Below are 19,809 nucleotides of genomic sequence, written 5' to 3' on the forward strand. Positions count from 1 at the left end.
CGCAGTTTAGTAAATATACCCTTTAATCTTTTCACTAAGAGTACCTGGGATAAATAATGTAGGTATGCCAAAGGGATGACAATCCCATCTCAGACTGGCATAAGATATACATTTTGCCTGGGCCACATGCATGTACATAGTGCACATCCAGGTATGAGAATGTGAAAGTTAATGTGTATTTCTGATTTTTATTTTTCTCACTGAAATGAACCCCAATGTGGTGTTATTTTTTTTCAGTCTTGTACTACGGCATGTAAGTATCATTGTTGCCTTTTCTTATTTTTGTTCTTTATACATCCAATATTTTACTCATAGATGGATAGGAAATTGTATTACGGACATATCACATAGGAACACATTTAAACAGAAGATAGCGATGACCCTGCTAAAACATATGCTAAGGAGCAGGGGCAGGCTAGGCTGGGAGTTGGGGGGCATCTGCCCCCGAGCAATTCCCATCAGTGGGCTATCTTCGGCTGGGTTACCGGGCAACTTGCATTTTATTTCCTTTAAAAAGTTCGTAATAGGCTGCTGAGTCGAGTCTTGCCCCTTGGGCTAAAATTTGCCAATTTGAGGATATAAGGATGTATGAAAGGTAGGAATAAGTAGTATTTAGTTTTATGACCAATGATTCGCTAAGTTGTGCACTCCGTAAGGAGTGAAACATCTTAGAAACATTCACCCTGAAAGGATTCATTGAGAAAAAACTGTTCAGTGTAACTAGAAAATTAATTTTTTCACATATTATTCTTAGAACACATAGCTTAGAGGAAACAGTGGTTTGGTGCGTAAGATCATGCATAGACAGATATAGTTAGGGATAAAAGGGATACGCTTCTTTCACTGAATGATTAAGGGGTAAATATTTTAATAGGTGGTTAAGTAAAGCCGCTGATTCTCAGCGGTTTGCCATAAGTTTTTAAAATTCCAATGTTATTAAAGACCAAGCTCATTGGGTTTTGTCTTTACTAAACTAGCGGATTTAAAAAATCATGGCAAACCATGGACATTCCGATGCTTGATAAATATACTTCTAAATGTTTTAAAAGTTGAAAAGGGCCTAATATAAAATGGTAGAGATTTACATATATGGGCAGCAATGTGAATGTAGTCTCATAACCATGCATTAGATGAGGATATGAGTGTGGATGACATTAAAAGCTTCCTACTCTATTAGCCCAAGCCGTGGAGCAGTAAAGTAGCCTCTAGCTCCTCCATTGCTCTGAACTGTTTGGATCATTTGTTGCTTCTCACTCTCTCATACCCCGGACCTAAAGCCATTGCTCTTTTAATGTTGACAATCTGATTGGGGACATTGTGAATGTCGCCAATCACACTATCGACATTGTCGACCTGTCAGCAAAATGAAAGTGTTGGCATTTAGCCTGCCGACATGATCATTTTGGCAGATTAAGTGCCAACATTTCCAATGTCGGAACTAGGTACCCTACCTGGTAAGGCAGCCATCTTGGGCGATCAGCTGTTATTCTGTTAAACCTTTCTCATTAGTCCCTGCCCCATTGGAGCTTACAGTCTATATTCCCTACCACACTCTTTGTCCATTTTTGTTTGTGTCCAACTAACTAAACAGAATGCTTTTGGTCTGTGTGGAAAGAAACCAGAGTACCAGAAGTAAACCCATGCTCCATATAGATAGAGCCAAGGTAGGAAGTGAACCCATGACTCTCTGGACCTCTTTACAGCAACCAATTTCCAAATAATGACACTCTAGTTGAAATGACAAGTAGCTACCAACTGAATGGCCACAGTATGAATATATATAAATCTAAATATATATTTCTGTGTGTAAAAATGATAGAAATACTTAAATAAGTAGTCAAATTATAAATAGAGTATATGTTTTCAATTACTGTATTTTAATTGTTTTGCAATTTTAATTTTATTTTTTAAAAATGTTTTTCATAAATCTAGTCCCATTTTATCTTTAAAATATGTCTTTAGGTCTTTCTCTGAAGTATGCTTCCTTCTGAGTTGGGTAAAACTTCCGTCTTCTCTAAACTAAGACATTATCATAATTTACGCTATCAACTCATCTTAAATTGGTTGTGAATTCCAGTAAATTCCCTAATGAGCCCAGCTGAAAAGATCCCATCTCTGACAGATCTTTTCTTCCTAAAGAATGATTATCAGTAGCATGTTCTTAATTTTAAATTACAGTCATTATTACAGTTGGATTAATACTGAAAGTTGGTTTTGATTTAGTTATAGGGCAATGGAACAGTGTGAGTTTCTGCTTGATGGCTTCATTCTGACATTTCTGCTTTCTGCACTATAATAGGATTGGCCTATTCAGAGTAGATGAGATAAATTAGATCTATTTGAACTCATTAGCTGCTACTGCTAATCCTTAAATATTTTTTATAATAATGTATTACTGTGTGAAGAGTAATATAATAACTGGTAATTGTATATTTACACTAATGAAAGTACTTTTAACCTAGTTTTTTTTTTTTTTTTAAAGAACATGGGAGTGAGGTGAGTATGGTACACCCTAATAAAATTTTGGAGACATAAATTGCACCATGTATAGAAATGCCACAATATGTTTTATTGAATCATTTCCATTTTTATATGATTTTGTATATTCTTTATGTTTTGTATATGTTTTTTTCACAACAGATTAGCCTATTTTGCATTTAGTGTGTTTCATGATCTTTCATGATATTTCATTGGAAAATAATTGTACAGTTAATTGATAGTAAAACAAATCCACAACAGACTGCCAGAACAGCTTAATGTAAAGACCATGAAGAGGTCGCTTTCTGGGAGTGATTAGTATAAGTGACTGCACTGAGCTCTCCCTCTTGGGGACTCATTGGAGTCTGGGCTCTTTACAACAACAAAAGAAAATCGAAATAAATAAATAATTAAATATAGTTGAGGGACTTTTCACCCATTTTCATCTTATCTTGGTCCCTGTGGTGAGCCCATGTTCTTTTTGCAATGAAAAGGAGAACTGAAACCACAGGTGTATAAGCAGGACATGCCACCTCCTCCAGGACCTCTGACTCCACTCTCCACCTTTATATATCCACAGAGAATTGGAATGAAGGAGAGATGAGCAATATCACAGTCACATTTTGCACAGATTGCACAGTGGAACAGGCTGTTTCGCAGAGAAGTAAGGTTCTGGTAATATAATATTTACATTTTTTGGCATTAATTTATGCAATCCTGCACTGTAACTATAAATTTGCATTAAGCAGAATTTGTCTATGTGTAGAAATGGGTCAACATCTGTCAATTCATTTTGCTGGGTGCTGTGATTGGGATGGGACCAGTGGTGGAAGCTTTATACACTGGTATGCCATTCCGCCACTTCTCCTACTGCCTTCATTGTAAAATTAGCAAATTACATCCACTTTATCAAGCCAAAATCAGAATGAGAAGATGAGAAGATTATTTTGTAGAACAGTTTTGAACATTTTGTTTATCTGTACTAAGTATTATTATGCCGGCCGCACACACTGCAATATGTATGTATGGAAGGGAATAGAGCAAACATGCCGTGTACAAAGAGATAATAAAAGATACAGGATCAATACTACAGAGTAATGATTTTAGGCTCCTGTCACACTGATACTACATGATACAAAGTTCATAAATCCACCTGGATTATGATGGAGACACTCTCTTTGTGACAAAGGTATCTTACAGTTATGCACACAATCAATCACCTATCTGCAAATAAGTACTTAAACTGTACAGAAAAAAAAGGAAAATACCCACACTTAATATGTTTATATAGGTGCACCAGGAGTCTGGATTATAAAAAAATAATAAAGAGAGAATGCAAAGATTTTGGGTGCAAAGAAGGAGACTATCCTGGGAAAAGTTGGATACATGTTTTCAAGTTTGTCCCTTGGAACTAGCTTGCCTCAATAAAATGATTGTATTATTACTGTTTTCATTATTATCAAGTGTTTATTGGTTAGTGGTTAATGTCATGTACACTGTAAATGGACGATGTGAGTACCATGTAGTTAATTGTACAAAGGTGATGAAATATTTAACTAGCAACTAGGATTTACATTCTGTTACAAAGGTACGCTTTATTCTCTTGTTGATGGTGTTATTATAATGAAACATGACTGTGTCTTATTAGTGTTAAATAAAATTCTTATTTTTATCCATCCTGGGCTCATCCACTGTCATTTGTCTTTGAGATGATTATCTCTATGACCTCTTGCTCTTCTGTGAAGTTTAAATCCTTTCCCATTTGAACATTTAAACTAATTAGAAAGAGTCATTCTTGATCACATTAACGCAAAAAAACAATATTAACTTATTACACAATATTTTACTCACAACAAATACCATATATAAGTGGATTCCAATTTATCAGCCAGCTACTAGCACGGAGGCGCACACTATAATGAGCCCCCCAGTATTAATCAGAAACTGCCACAAGGTGGTATGAAGTTTGTGGCCAGAGACTTGGAATTTGCTACCCTCTGACTGCCTTCTAGCAAGATGCTGAGGCAGATGAAACTAATAGCGATGTTAACAATCCAAGATCTGGTATTCGAGTGGTCAGATGTGCCAATTCAGAATCCAAAAGAGTAGTAAAAATAGTAAATCCGAGAAAAATACAGGAAGGGAAAAAGCATGTACAAGGGAGCCAGAGTCTATGGTAGTGAAACTGTTGATCTGATACTGACACAGTGTTCAGAGCAGCTTTAAATATTAGCTCAAATTTTGAAAAGTCACATGACTCCAGTCATGACAAGCCTGAAGAGCCACACTCCTGCTGTATACACGGTATGTTATCATGAACGGCATCGCTGAACCTAGATCGATGAAAGGGTAGGTACAGTGGACATCACAGTATCCGTTCCCCATAATAGTTGACACAGAATACCCTACAAAGGTTTGTCTGTGAATTTTTATTGAAAAGCTTCCAAAGGCGGGAAGCATCTTTTCGACCATAGCCTTCCCAATCAACAAGAAACTGTAAGGAGCTTCTGGGGACATGAGAAACAAGAATGTGTTTAATCTCATATTCATGTTGATTTTGTATTAAAATGGGAGGTGGAGGTTTGTTGAAAGTAGAGACTTGATTAATGACAAAGGATTTTAAAAGAGTAATCAAAAGATCATGAAAGAACATCAGCCTTCTTGTTTTTAGAACTTGGATGACAGGTAAAAATGAGATTGAAATGAGAAAAGAATAATGATCATCTTGCCTGATGGGGATTTAAACACTGTGCAGGCTATAAATAGAGAAGGTTCTTAGGGTCTGAATAATTGGTCATTGGGATTTGCACCTGCTCCAAAAGGTGTCTCCTTTTTTTTAAAGCCAATTTAATGGCTAGCAACTCATAGTTTCCTATGTCATAATTTCTCTCTGCAGGTAACAGTTTGCGAGAAAAAAAAGTCATCTGGATGGAACATCCCAGAAGAGGCACGCAGAGAGAGAACTTCTAAAATTCCGTAGGGAGGTGCATCCACATCAAGGGAAAAAGAATGAGAACTAACAGGTATTTGCAAAATTGGAGCAATTTCAAATTGTTTAAAAGCTTGCACTACATCTCAAGACCACTCCTTGGAGTTAGCAGTCTTTTGAGTCAGGGATGTGATGGGAGCAACCAAGGTAGAATATCCTATAATAAATTAGTAATTATTAGTAATTATTAGTAAAACCCAAAAAAGTTGGGTAGCTTTAAGTCCTGAAGGTTGAGGCCACTCTTTGATGACGGGTCCATTCGAAGTCCAGCATCTGCAATAATATAGAAATTAGTACTGTATATCATCCAAATATACTACCATAAAATGATAAATGACATCTTGAAAAATCTTATTAATAAATCTTTGAAATACTGTGGGATCATTGCACGGGCAAAATTACATGACTAGATATTTGAAGTGGCAGTCACAAGTATTAAAAGCAGTTTTCTAATCATCCCTTCTCTCTTGATATGAATCATATTTTATGCTCCTCTGAAGTCCAGCTTAGAAAAAATAGCAGCTCCTTTTATATGATCAAGGAATTTGTAAACCAAAGGTAAAGGATATCTATTTTCACATTAAAGGCGTTTAAGCCGCAGTAATTTATGCAAGGATGTAACCCACCATTTTCATCTTGACATAAAATAAGTTAGCTCCCGTGGGTGATGATGATTTTATAATGAAGTCACAATCCAAATTTTCTTGAATATTTTCTGTCATGACTTAAGTATTCATAATAGATAATGGATAGACTCAACCACGAGGAGGAATTTTGCCTGGGAGAAGATCAATGCCACAATTCAAAATATGATGAGGGGGGCGTTCATTTTGTTGATAGCTTAGGGGTTTCTGTTTATGAATCAAACACCAGACAGCCAATTAAAGATCAGCAGCTCTATTTACAATAAGCTGCTGCCCTGAAGACAGAGGTGAGGAGCTGGCAGCATAGAGGAGGAGCCAGGAAGAGCTGAGCTGCCTCTTCTCTGTTTCTGCTCCATTGAGTATCTGTACTGCAGTAATCTATGGTCAATGCCTTCAACAAATGGTGTTAATTACATGAGATTAAAATATCACAGCAACGAAAAGTTAACCTTTTCGTTGCTTGATAACTTGACCATTTTCACAGTCCCCATAGAGCTCTATGGAGACGTCGATACTCGTTGAAAACGTGGTTAGCACCTGCAAAATCAGACGTTTAGCTGGTTTTCATCATTTCATAAATTTTGGGAAGAGTAAAATAAGTCCTTTTCTAGCAAAAACAGACATTTTCACTGGAGCTAGGGCTTGTCACTAGATAATAAACAGATCCCTAGGAGCAACGGTAAGATTTCTACTAACACTTGGGTAGTGGGGCTTGTTTTACAGCAGCTATGATCAGTTTGTATTAGCTCTGCAGAGTCCATTAACTCCCAATGACCTACCATTCAAACACTCCTGCACTAAACACCATTTTAGTAGCATAACCATACTACCAACAACATATATTTCTCTCCTTTTCTCCCTCACAAAAGTATTCAATCAGCTAACACCCATCACCTTATCTTCTAGCAATTTCATACACCAAGGAGTAAATTTATCAAGCTGCGGGTTTGAAAAAGTGGAGATGTTACCTACAGCAACCAATCGCATTCTAGATAGCATTAATTTAGTACATTCTACAAAATGACAGCTAGAATGTGATTGGTTGCTATAGGCAATATCCACTTTTTCAAACACGCAGTTTGATAAATTTACCCCCAAAAACTTGAATCACTGCACATTTAAATGGGGACATAGTAAGTTTTTTGTCTTGACCAAAATAATGATATTGATCTTAGTTCTAAAGTGAAATGAATTATGCGTTATGCTGCATTAGATGACTAAAGGGGTAATTTAATTGGAGGCCATGTTTATTATATATCACTACATGTTTATATCTGTGACTAGCTATAAACATTACACCGTCAAGAGTTCACATGTGATACTAAGAAGATAAACTTAGAGATGTTAACACAATGTACTAAGAAAACAATATAACACTTCACTGTTATTTATTAATCTGTTTTCATTAAGTGTTAACTTGAAAATTTAACACAGCCACAATTTATAAAAAGCAGTTGTTGTGGGAATGTTTCAATACAAACACTGAAATGACCAGTGGAATTTGGCTCAGAGGAATCATTAACAGATTTACAGGTTGTGATGAATTCAGGGAATATATTGTACAGAAGCTAGGATACATATGATAAAACTTTGTTAGACCAAAATATTTCTGTACAGCTATAGCCTAAAATATCTTACTAAACTCAATATTTACTATTATTGTTTTTTTTCCCTCCAACACAGCTGCAATAATAAGATATTGTTGCTATTATTAATTATTTTAAGAATTAACATTTTTCAATGCGCTGTACTCTCATCACATCCTCCCATTCTCGGTTACAGGATTTTTTCCGGGCTGCACCCACTTTGTGGAATTCCCTCCCTCGCACAGTAAGACTTTCCTCTAGTCTTCAAACCTTCAAGCGTTCACTGAAAATCCACCTCTTCAGACAAGGTTATAATATTCCTCAACCACCATCTTAATTTCCCTAGATTACCCTATTACCATCCTCTACACTGCTAACGCAAGACAACAACCCTCTGACCAACATTGCAACACACACAGCCCACTCAATACTTACACCTTTGCAGTCTAGCTGGTCCATTGTGCAATATGATGTAGCACATGCCCTTGTGTTTCTAACTCCCATTGTCCTATAGATTGTAAGCTTGCGAGCAGGGTTCTCTTACCTCTCTGTCTGTAAGTATTACCCAGTATTGTTTTATTAATGCTTGTTTCCAATTGTAAAGCGCTACGGAATCTGCTTGCGCTATATAAATAAATGTTGATGATGATGATGAAGTAGTGGCACTGCTATGGAAAGATTGCAGGTTCCTGAAATACCCCTTATCTTAGTAGACTGAACTAACGCTACCAAAGATTAATCATGTTGAAAAGTAGTAATGGTGTGCCCTACATGGACTTGAGAAAGGCTTATGTAAGGATTGAAATGTAACATCACCATATACATATGTGGATTAATAATAACCAACAATTAAATTACTGCTGCTGGTTCTGATTTATATTTGCAATCCCACTAAGACCTCAATTAATGGTTAATATATTGACCAATGTTCATTATTATGCATCTTTAGCATATAGTTTCTGTTCAAAAATGTACAAGTTTGTACTATATAAGTGTGAATAATGGCATGTACACTTTGTTAAGTACCCTTATATGGCTTTCAGAAGATTCTTCTGTGGGTGAGGAACTTGTTTTTTGCTGTGTTTGATCCTCATACACTACACCAGGGGTTTGGCAACCTTTTTATATAAGTGTGCCGGCAAACCTAATCAAGCCCAGGTGTGCCATATATATATATATTGCATTTAACTATGGCTTATTTTATTATGCTAATATCATAATATTAATAGTAATGGGAACAACAAATATGTTATGCCACACAGTAGTGCCTCCAATTTGTATTATGTCACATAGTTGTGCCCCCAATTGATTTCATGCCAGATAGTGGTGCCACCAAGTCATATTATGCCAATTAGTTGTGCACCAATTCAGAGTATGTCCCCATTTCATAGTATGCCACATAGCTGTGTCCACAATTCATAGTATGCCACATAGTTGTGCCCCCAAATCATAGTATGCCACATAGTTGTGCCCTCAAATAATAGTATGCCACATAGTTGTGCCCCAATGCATTGAATGCCACATAATTGTGCCTCCAAATCATAATACGCCACATAGCTATGCCCTCAAATCATAGAATGTCACATAGTTGTGCCCCAATACATAGTATGCCACATAGTTATGCCCCCAAATACATTGAATGCCACATATTTGTGCCCCAAATATATTGAATGTCACATAGTTGTGCCCCCAATACCCTGAATGCCTCATAGCTATGCCTCCAATACACTGAATGCCACATAGGTGTGCCCCCAATACATTGAATGCCACATAGTTGTGCCTCCAATATATAGTGTGCCTCATACTTACCTTTGAAGTCAGCACCAGTTTTCCATTGCACAAAGAATCCTGAGAGCTGCTTTACTTAAACAGCTGATGATGGCCGAAACTAAGCTTCTGCGCATGCGCAGTAGCTCTGTTTCGACCATCTTCAGCTGCTTTAGTGAGACAACTGCAGAGTCCTGGCATGCCAGACAAAAGTGGTGCACGTGCCTGGGGGGTTGCCGACTTCTGCACTACTCTTTCACAGCTGTGGTCTCTCTTAATAACTGCAGGTGCAGCAGAAAAAACATGGCAACATTGCTTTTAAAACTACACTTTGCATGTAAATGTGAAAAGCAGAAGAAGACTATTATCACACTGTGAAACTGGGTTCAGTTGGCTGACCACAAGTTTATTGCATATTGGGTAAAACAGGTCATGCTAGAAGGTATGCTTCTCTGATGTACTTATTCTATATGCTCTATTTGCTCATTACAAGTTAACTAAATATAGCCTGGGCAATGCCTAATTTTACAAACAAAATTATTGCTTAAATTCACACCATATTTACAGCAGTTTTTCCTTAATGTAGTTGCAATTCCATTCAATTTACTAAGTGCTTTTTCGCATACACTAGATGCATCATTTGTCCAGTTTACTGAATAGCTTGTGTCATTACAAGAATAATTTATAGGAATATCTGTGTCTTTAATAGCACCACTTAGGAAACTTGGCCCTGTATGTTTTGCAGAACTTACTTAGTAAAATTAATGAACTTCTCTGTTAATAAGCCAGAAGACAGAGCCAGAGTTTGACCTAATTGACTCTTCATTGCTGGATTAGCAGGCTGCAGTTATCTGACACCTGCTGCAGAATCAGATCTGATCTGTGTTTGTGAACAAAACCTCTTTCAGGCCTCAATATGTGGGGTCACTTCCAGATTGGAATGCTGTGATTGTCTTGATGTGTGTAAGAGAACAGGCGTGGGATATATCTCTAAACCAGGAGGTTTAGAGAGGCAGTCAGCAGTATCCAATGTCTGACCTGTATCTGGAAAATACACTGTGGTTCAGCTAGATATACCCACCTGCTGATTATAGGTAAATCATTCTCAACACTCTCTTTAACGCATAGAAAAGTCTGTATTCTCGTTCTATGCATATGGACTGTCCATCCAGCTTACATCATGATGCACATCTACTTTCCGCTCTTGAGAAACGTCCCTAGCTGTGCAAGGAGGGAGACGAATTAAAGAGGTCTCAGTGCAAAAGTATAAATATCATAAAATAAAGTTTAACCTCCTTCAACTTTAGAACCCCTTTCATTAAATTAAACTTCTCTTTTTTTTTATTACTGCTGGTTATAGCATGATTTACAGCTTGCATTAATCATGAGAGGGAAGGGAAAACTGGAAAGCAATTATTAATGTGTCAATTTTGTGTTTGTGAAGCTTTGTATTACATTTTGTGTAGAATTTTGCTTCTGTAAACGAAATGCAACATGAACATGCAATAAGACGCAATTAAAGTATAGGACAAGATCCGAAGAAAATTAACTCTAAACTGGTGCAAAATTCAAGTCTTTCTATGGAGTTTCAATAATCTTGATCCACAAAATGCTCTGCAAAAGTTGGGGAATTTAACAACAAAGGCCATCACTCTGTCTAACTCCTGCCCATGGCCTGTGCAGACTTCCACTACTCCGCAAACTTTGCTCTTAAAAATTCATGAGCTTTGGTGGAAATTTAGGCACATATGCTAAAATGGAGGCCAAAGTTGATTTTACACTGTATATTGGTTGTTTTGTACTTCATAAGTGACTTTCACTGATTGCCAGTCAAAACAGCATCATATGATCTCCACTCTCTTCGGTGTAGTAGTTTCTTTTATACTCCTTAAATAATGTACCGAAGAAGTGAGAAAGCCACATCTATGAGAATGCCATGAGTGTTGGAAGAGATATCTGATTGTGTTGCTCATTTGGAGAAACATTCCATAATTGGGACCCAAATTTCTTGGTTAGCCAGGAGCCACAAGGCACTGGATGATCCACAAGAGAATCGGGCAAGAGGAAAGTCAGGCAAGCCAGGGTCAGAAGGTGGAAGACACATAAACGATAGCAGGGAACGGACAAGAGCAAAGTCATAGAAAATTATAGAAAAATATAAAATAAACGGACAGGTTTAAGCTAATTTCCAAATGTGTAATGTAAAGCTGTTTTGTGATATCAGGGCACTGATTTATTAAGGAACGTAAATGCTTATGCATGCTGTATTTTGCGCAAAATGACTTTACGCTTGCCCAGAACAGGACTATATGCCTCGAGTGCAGAGGACCCTCATGACAGCCTATGTTTTGAGGGGAGGGGACTGAGTGTATGCATGTAGTCACTATACAGTAAGAGTGCGCCAAGCTTGAACGCACACAGTAGCATCTGATTTAAGCTTTGGGCATCTCTATCGTGCGCATTATTTTGTTGTATTACTTGCTGCAACTACAGGGCATGTCACGCTCCGGTCCCGCATATGGGTACCAGCGCCTGTACCTTCTTCTCGCCGGCAGTGATACTGGCATATCGTGGCATCAGTTCCATTACGAGCACCATCTTGGGGTCAGACCTGCTCATGTGTAGAACTGCAGTCCTCCTTTGAAACCACCTCTCTTCCCTCATTGGCCGCAGGATCATGGAGCGCTATTTAAACCACCTGTGTTCACCTGTTTGGCACCTGTTCTTTAAGCTCACTTCCTGCAGCAGTAGAATCTTGCTCCTGCTTCCTTCGTGTCCTGCTACCGCTATATCAGCCTGCTCTCATCTCCGTGGCCAGCATTGAACTTCCGCTGTTCCAGTATCTCTGCTTTTACCTCCTGAGTTACTACATTGTTTTGGTTCTCTCCCCACTGCCTCTGTGAGCTACCGCTGTTCCTGTGACTCCTCAGCTGTTGTCCTGAGTTACCACCGTTGTATCAGTCTGCTCTCCTCTCTGTGGCTAGCATTGAACTACAGCTGTTTTAATATCTCTACTACTTACCTTCTGGTGTCAGTGTCTGTTTCCCATCATCTCCTGGCTCCTCCATACCTCTCTGCTGTATACTCTCTCACTTGGCCGCGACCTTCAGGATAGGGGCCGCTAAGACCATACTCCCTTGCAGGGGCTTCCTGGTGAATACCACCTACCCATTAGACTCCGTGCCCGTGAGTGAGCCTTGTCATATCCAGCAGAGTCTGGGGATCCACAGCTCGGCCAAGATAACCATGACAGGGTAAGTGTAAGTGCTGAGTGACAGTGGCTGTGATTGTTGTTTATGCATGCTAGAACATGTGTTTGCAATCAGCTGCAACTGTAAAAATGCATTTTATGTACAGTAGACATTAAAAAAAATGTTAAAGCTTCCAGTATGAATACAACGGAAAGGATTTGTAGTTACTGCAAACAGAGTATCTATATTTTGAGCACAGACCACACAGGTAATATCAAAAGGCAGTCAATGTTGATACAGGTTTCACAAGTTCGTAGGCACAACAGGTAATGCCGGTAAGTTGTATTGCAGAACGCAGAGTCAGAGGCAGGGGTAATGCAAAATAGTCTGGCACTTGTCTGATGGACAGGGCAGCTCACAGTAGCAGGTAGTAAACAACCAGAGTATATTTGACAGAATCAGGTGACGATACAAAGGCACACTGGATCAAACAGGAACTAAAGACTTGATAAAGCTGGTAGCTGGGTATAACAAGAATGCAGTTACAAGGAGAAGTGCAGATTCAGGTTATGAGGTTAGTAGATGAAGCAGGAGACACTGGAAATCAGACACAAATTGTGAAGTGCAGATTCAGGTTACCAGGGGAAGCAGGAGGCACAAGGCTTACGTTAGTCAGGAGCCATGAGACATTGGATAATCTACGGGACAATTAGGCAAGAGAGAGATCAGGCAAGCCAGGGTCAGAGTGCGGAGGATCCACTAACAATACCAGCAATTAAATAAGAGCAAAGTCAAACAAAGCCGGGATCTAGGTCATACACAAAGGTGCAAAATGGTGGAACAGGCAGATGTTTGAAAATCAGAAGAACAACAGGCACAATTCACAGGAGTACTGACAGGGACCACCAGCAGCAAACAGTTGGTGAACTGCAAAGAGCAATGTTTGGGGTGGGCATATAAAGCAGCGATGATGATCAAGGATGGAGGTTAACTCCTGCAGATGAGGTGGAAATGTCCAATGGCAAAACAGCAACACTTCTGGTAGCATAGAGGTTCTGCAGGCCAGATATAAATTAGGATCAGAGTCCTAACCTAAAACAGCAGCACTTCTGGCAGCATGGAGGTACTGCAGGTCAGATACAAATTAGGGGCCTGATTCATTAAGGATCTTAACTTAAGAGACTTCTTATTTCAGTCGCCTGGACAAAACCATGTTACAATGCAAGGGGTGCAAATTAGTATTCTGTTTTGCACATAAGTTAAATACTGACTGTTTTTTCATGTAGCACACAAATATCAACTTTAAATTTCAGTGTACAAATAAGCTAGCAAGTATTTGTGTGTTACATGAAAAAACAGTCAGTATTTAACTTATGTGCAAAACAGAATACTAATTTGCACCCCTTGCATTGTAACATGGTTTTGTCCAGGAGACTGAAATAAGAAGTCTCTTAAGTTAAGATCCTTAATGAATCAGGCCCTAGGATCTGAGTCATAACAAACAATGTATTTTATGGAAAAAAGAAAAAATGTTTTTTAATGTTTTTTTTCATCAATTACTGTATTATTAACAGATGACATGAATTGAATAGTTTTTTATGTGCGTTCTGATGGGACTTTATATTCCACATATGTATTTGACATATCCGGCAGTGTGTTGTGTGTCAGAGCAGAGTGTACCTAGACCTGTATTCAGCAAGGGACGTTTCTTGAGATCTGCTACTTGTTGAATACAGGCGTATGCCTGATTTAAAAAAAACCTGCAATTTACATTTTACATTTTACGCGCCTTGATGAATCAGGCCAAGGTGCGGATGCACCTATTTTTAGTGTTAAGTGCAGGGGGTTGGGGATCATTATGGCCATGTTGTTGCGTGTATGAAAAGCTTGTACCATCTGAGAAGTTGGATGGATCAGGGCGTTCCTTGCTAAGTTTGGACTAACAACCAGCAACATGCAAAAATGAGATTTAATTTTTTGGTATTAGGGTAAATAAAAAGATTAAAGAACAGGGTCAAGAAAGTACATGTATGGAAGCACTTCCTAGTTTGTGATAGACTACAAATACTTTCTTCCTTCTAAAGTACTTAATTTTTCCACCACTTCTGCGGTAGCGTAAATTTATCAAGCTTCGGGTTTGAAAAAGTAGAGATGTTGCCTATAGCAACCAATCAGATTCTAGCTGTCATTTTGTAGAATGTACCAAATAAAAGATAACCAAACTCTGATTAGTTGCTATAGGCAACATCTTCACTTTTTCATACCCCCAGCTTGATAAATTTACCCCTGGGTTTCATACTATATTATCAATATTACACATTTTTCGCTTTCAATGCAATCTTTCCTAAAAGCACATTTCTAGGTATACTTCAAACAATAATGCAAAAACAAACACACAAAAGTGATATATTATTATTAGTATTATTATCATTTATTTGTATGGCACCAAAGATCCCATAGCGCCTAACATAGTACTAATATGACATACATGAATGCAGTAGGCAAAATAACATGTGTATGGGTACAAAGCAGAATAATAAATGCATGGTTGCAATTAACAGAATAAATTGCATGTCATACATAAACAATTCAGCATAAGACATGACAAGGGCAAACAAGGAAGACAGATATGAGACATAACTTAAAGAGTAAGGAAAAGCAAACGGAATTACCACACAGATTACCTATCATTTTTATATGGAGTAGCATATTATGATGAATAGACTGCTCAATTTGAATTATACTCTAATCACTTGTCAAATAAAATGGTGTAATGTTCATTCATAGTTATTCATATGAGCAGAGGGGGCTTCCCCTAGAGAATAAAGGCCATATATACACTGGAAAGAAGAAAAAAAGATTCTAATGTATTGGGGGCACTCCACCATTCTTAGTGTTAAGTCGTGTGTATTCTTAAAAAAGACAATCTTTATTAATAATAATTAAAATAATTATACACATATATAATATTCAGCAAAGTATAATTAAAAACAGATAGAAATAGTGTGAGTGAAAAAGTTAAAAGAAAGAGTGATTAAATAAACCATTGTATATAAACAACAAGGAGAATTCCCTGACTCAGAAAATGTTTGGCATTGATAATCAGATTATCCAAATATTGCTGTTAATCAGCTGTCATATATGATAAGTACAAAGAATTCTGTGTTTGGTCTTTGTAATTATCATATAACATAGCTTATTAGCAGCAATATTTGAATAATTAATCTGATTATCAATACTCAATAGTCAAGGAATTCTCCCTGTTGTTTATTTACTTTATATTTTTATTTAATCACTCTTTCTATTAACTTTTTCACTCACACTATTTCTGTCTGTTTTTAATGATACTTTGAAGAGAAAAGATACCACTGCACCAGGTGATCACTTTTGCAAAATCCAGATAACTTAACAGTTATTAGTTACAGATATCATGTTACTACTGGATGGTGCACTCACACATAAAAATTCTAGTATCAAGAAAAAAAGAAAGAAAAGGGAAATGTGCTTATGGAGGCACTCTGCGATCTTTATTATTAATAAAATATCCAATTCTTTATTAGTTTTATTTAAAATTGAAAAAGCGAGTAGCGAAACGCGCGTTGGGTCCGCCTCGCTACTGAATGTCTTCACTCCTTTCTATTAATATAGATTATAGATAGCGTTCATACATTAATAGGATGCATGCATGGTGGGCGTGTGAGATCGTGACAGTGTGCGGTCGGGGTCTGGCAGCAGCCATCAGCATTTTATCAGGTGTCTCATAAGAGAATCCTCACGTAGCTGACTATTACAACGTTTATATGTGAATTTTTATAACAGGGGATTAACCTTATGGCAGCCAAGTACTACACTATTAGATACTTATAGATAACGCTTAATCTTCAATCAGTGAGATATAACAGCATGTGTGTGTGAGATCGTACAAACGACAGGACTGAGACACAGCAGTAGTTACGAATATCACATTAGGTATCCTACAACTGGCAAATCAAGTGATTATACAAGATTACCTGGTCAAGGTATAATTAGACCAAGTAATCATAGATTTATCGCCAAAGAGTAATCTCATTAAGCCTATATGCAGGATTACTATTTACTAAAGTAGAGTAACCAATGAACTGAAGTTATCAGTCCTAGTGATACTATTAACAGAACGATCATTCCACTAATTAAATAAACCTCTATCTGACAACGTCAGTATTAGGAAGGAGTGTAGCATTATATTATAGATTGGATAGTATGATCAATTGATATATAAATATTTGATATATATAAAGTAGCGGGGCATAGCAAATTATTTTTGCTATTTTAATTCACATTTGTTTCACTTTGTTGGTTTTATATTTCGCTATTACAATTGGAGGGATCATATTTTCAATTTTAAATAAAACGAATAAAGAATTGGATATTTTATCAATAATAAAGATCGCAGAGTGCCTCCATAAGCACATTTCCCTTTTCTTTCTTTTTTTTCTTGATACTTTAATGATACTTTGCCGAGTATTATATATGTGTGTAATTATTTTACTTATTATTAATAAAGACTGACTTTTTTCCGAATACACACGACTTAACACTAAGAATAGAGGAGTGCATCAATACATGAAAATCTTTATTCTTCTTTCCAGTTTATATAAGCTAGAGAGTACCCTGTCAGTGAGAGCTTACATTCTCGAGGGAGGGGGTAGTGAGACAATAGGAGCTTAAGAGACATTAAGATTTGCGGTCAGTGTGGGAAGCAGTGGAAGTGGAGGCTAAGCAGTCCAACTGGCAGGAGGGTAGGTTGAAATAGGTAAGTATAATGGGCTATGAAGGATGAGTAAGAAGGGGAACACTAGGTGAGAGGTAGGATAGTAGGGAGAAATAAAATGGGCAGTGTGGAGAGACATAGAAAGTAGTCAGTGTAATGCAGGTGAAGAAACTTGTTAGTACAGATGAACAATATAGTAGTACAGATATAATAAAGACAGATCCAATGTCCACTCACTTTCATTATTAATTTACTGTATTAAATGATAATTAATTTCACCTGATTTTATATTCTCATTACTAAAAAGTTGAGTACAAGACTATATATTTCATTAAACACTGGAGTTTTATACAGGCATGAGTTTTGATATTATCAGGAAAACATTTTCAAGTACACTCCATAAAACATTAAATCAAATATATTTTTATTTACCAAGTATTATACACTTGAAATACAATGAGAACAATTGGGTTTAGATGAAAGCTCTGGAAAGAAACAGCATTACAGATAAGATTTTCTTGTTCTTGAACAAGCCATTAACAGTAACCATCTCTTTGCTTCCCTTGAATATCTCAAGCTCAATTAACGCACCTTAACCTGTTTCATCCTTCACTGAATAGTGTCTTTTGTAAATATTATGTTGGTAGGATACTGCATAAAGCTTTATATCTTCTGTCCTTCAAGTATTATAATAAAAGGGTTACCACCTCTCCATCTATACAGCTTTCTTCTTCATTTTTGGACAGAAATACATGTGTAATGCTTCTCATTTCTCTCGTTTTATTCACTAAATGGAGCTTGAGGTGGCCGTTGCTTACTACTGTAATATGGTTACACATTACTAAACTGATTTTTAAAAAAAGAATTCTACAGAGCAATAAGAACTCAAACCTATTTTGTATTCCCTTTAATATTTATTAATGTATACTGTACACATACACACAAACAAACATACACACATACGCACACGCTACACACACACACGCTTGTTTTTATTGCATCGTAAGGACCCATGTCTGGAACATGGCGTATAGGGACACCTCTTTCCTAATGCCTTGACGATAGAACAATCATAGGGGTATGTGTACGAGTGGTTTGTCGCCAGAGTTACCATATGAGATTTACACTTTGACTTTGCATAAAGTACTGACACGGACTAAGATGTAGAAAGTGTCATGTATTTTGGCTGTCTGAGGACATCCACATTCCAGCATACATAAATTAATAAATAATAACAATGGTAGGGAAAGTTTTGTGTATCCTGGCCATCTGAGGACATCCGCATGCCCACTTATACTGACACTTAGCCATGTAGGCTACAGTCCTGTTCAACCACTTTGCATCATTTCAATAAGATTGATCCCTCTTTAAAGCTGTTATACAGTCCTTTATGTAGATTATCACCCCCAACCAGTTCCGATCTTTGAGTATGGATGGTTCAGCCATAAGGCACGCAACACAGTCTCGCTTTCCAGGCACCTGGCATGTCTTTAAAACCTCATCAGGTGTTTCTCCACAGCCTTGACCTCCTCTCTGTCCCAGGATTTCCTCCGTATTTCTTTGCAACCTGAAAGGAAGTAAAGTGGTCCATTATGGCTTCGCAAAATACAGAGAAGGCAAAGTTGTTCTGCCTAGCAAAAGTGCGTGCTACACCTACCTGTGGAAGCCATGGCTTGGCACTGGTCCTGTGTTGCCAGGTCCATACACCGCCTCTCTTCTGATGTGGAAATGTCGACTAAAGGCTTGGCCACTTGTCCAGCTGTCACATGGCATTGCTCTTCATCTGACATGTCGCTCTGTAGCTGGATCGGTTCTGAAAAGAAACAGATATGTAAATGACCGAGGTCAAAGTCAAAAGCATACATCAGACACCAGATTTTTCACTTACCATGTGGATCAATGTGCATCTCATCCAAATTCTTGCCTTTGAATTCGGCCAGTCTGCCACTCTCGAGCGCCATTAACAGTTTGCTGATCTTGGCAAGTTGGAGGGTACCTTCTGGGAGGCACTAATACTGCTGGTGCACCTTGATGTCGTGCCGAAGGAAGTCTGCCAACTCATCCAGTTCTGTGTCTTTTAGGTTGAGGACCTTCGAGAGAGTGGCAATGTGCTTTTGAAGCTTCATGGAAGACAGCGTGTGGGGATGCATGGCCCCACACTCTCAAGCAAACAGTCGTATGCAATCGAAGTCTCTGAAGTGTGACAAGGCAGTTGGCCTGGCGAACATGTAGACATTTTGGCTATCCACTCCACATTTGTCAGGCTTTTCTGCGAGAAGTTTCATTGCAGCTTGCATGGCTAGTGTCAGCAAGATGTGGACTTTTTTCCCTCGTTTTCCTCGGATTTCAATGTGAGTGAAGTGCCGGCAAAGCTTCCTCTCAACCTCAGAAAGCGCTAGGGACA

This window comes from Mixophyes fleayi, chromosome 7 (genome assembly GCF_038048845.1).
Source record: "Mixophyes fleayi isolate aMixFle1 chromosome 7, aMixFle1.hap1, whole genome shotgun sequence".
In the NCBI taxonomy this organism is placed as follows: domain Eukaryota; kingdom Metazoa; phylum Chordata; class Amphibia; order Anura; family Limnodynastidae; genus Mixophyes; species Mixophyes fleayi.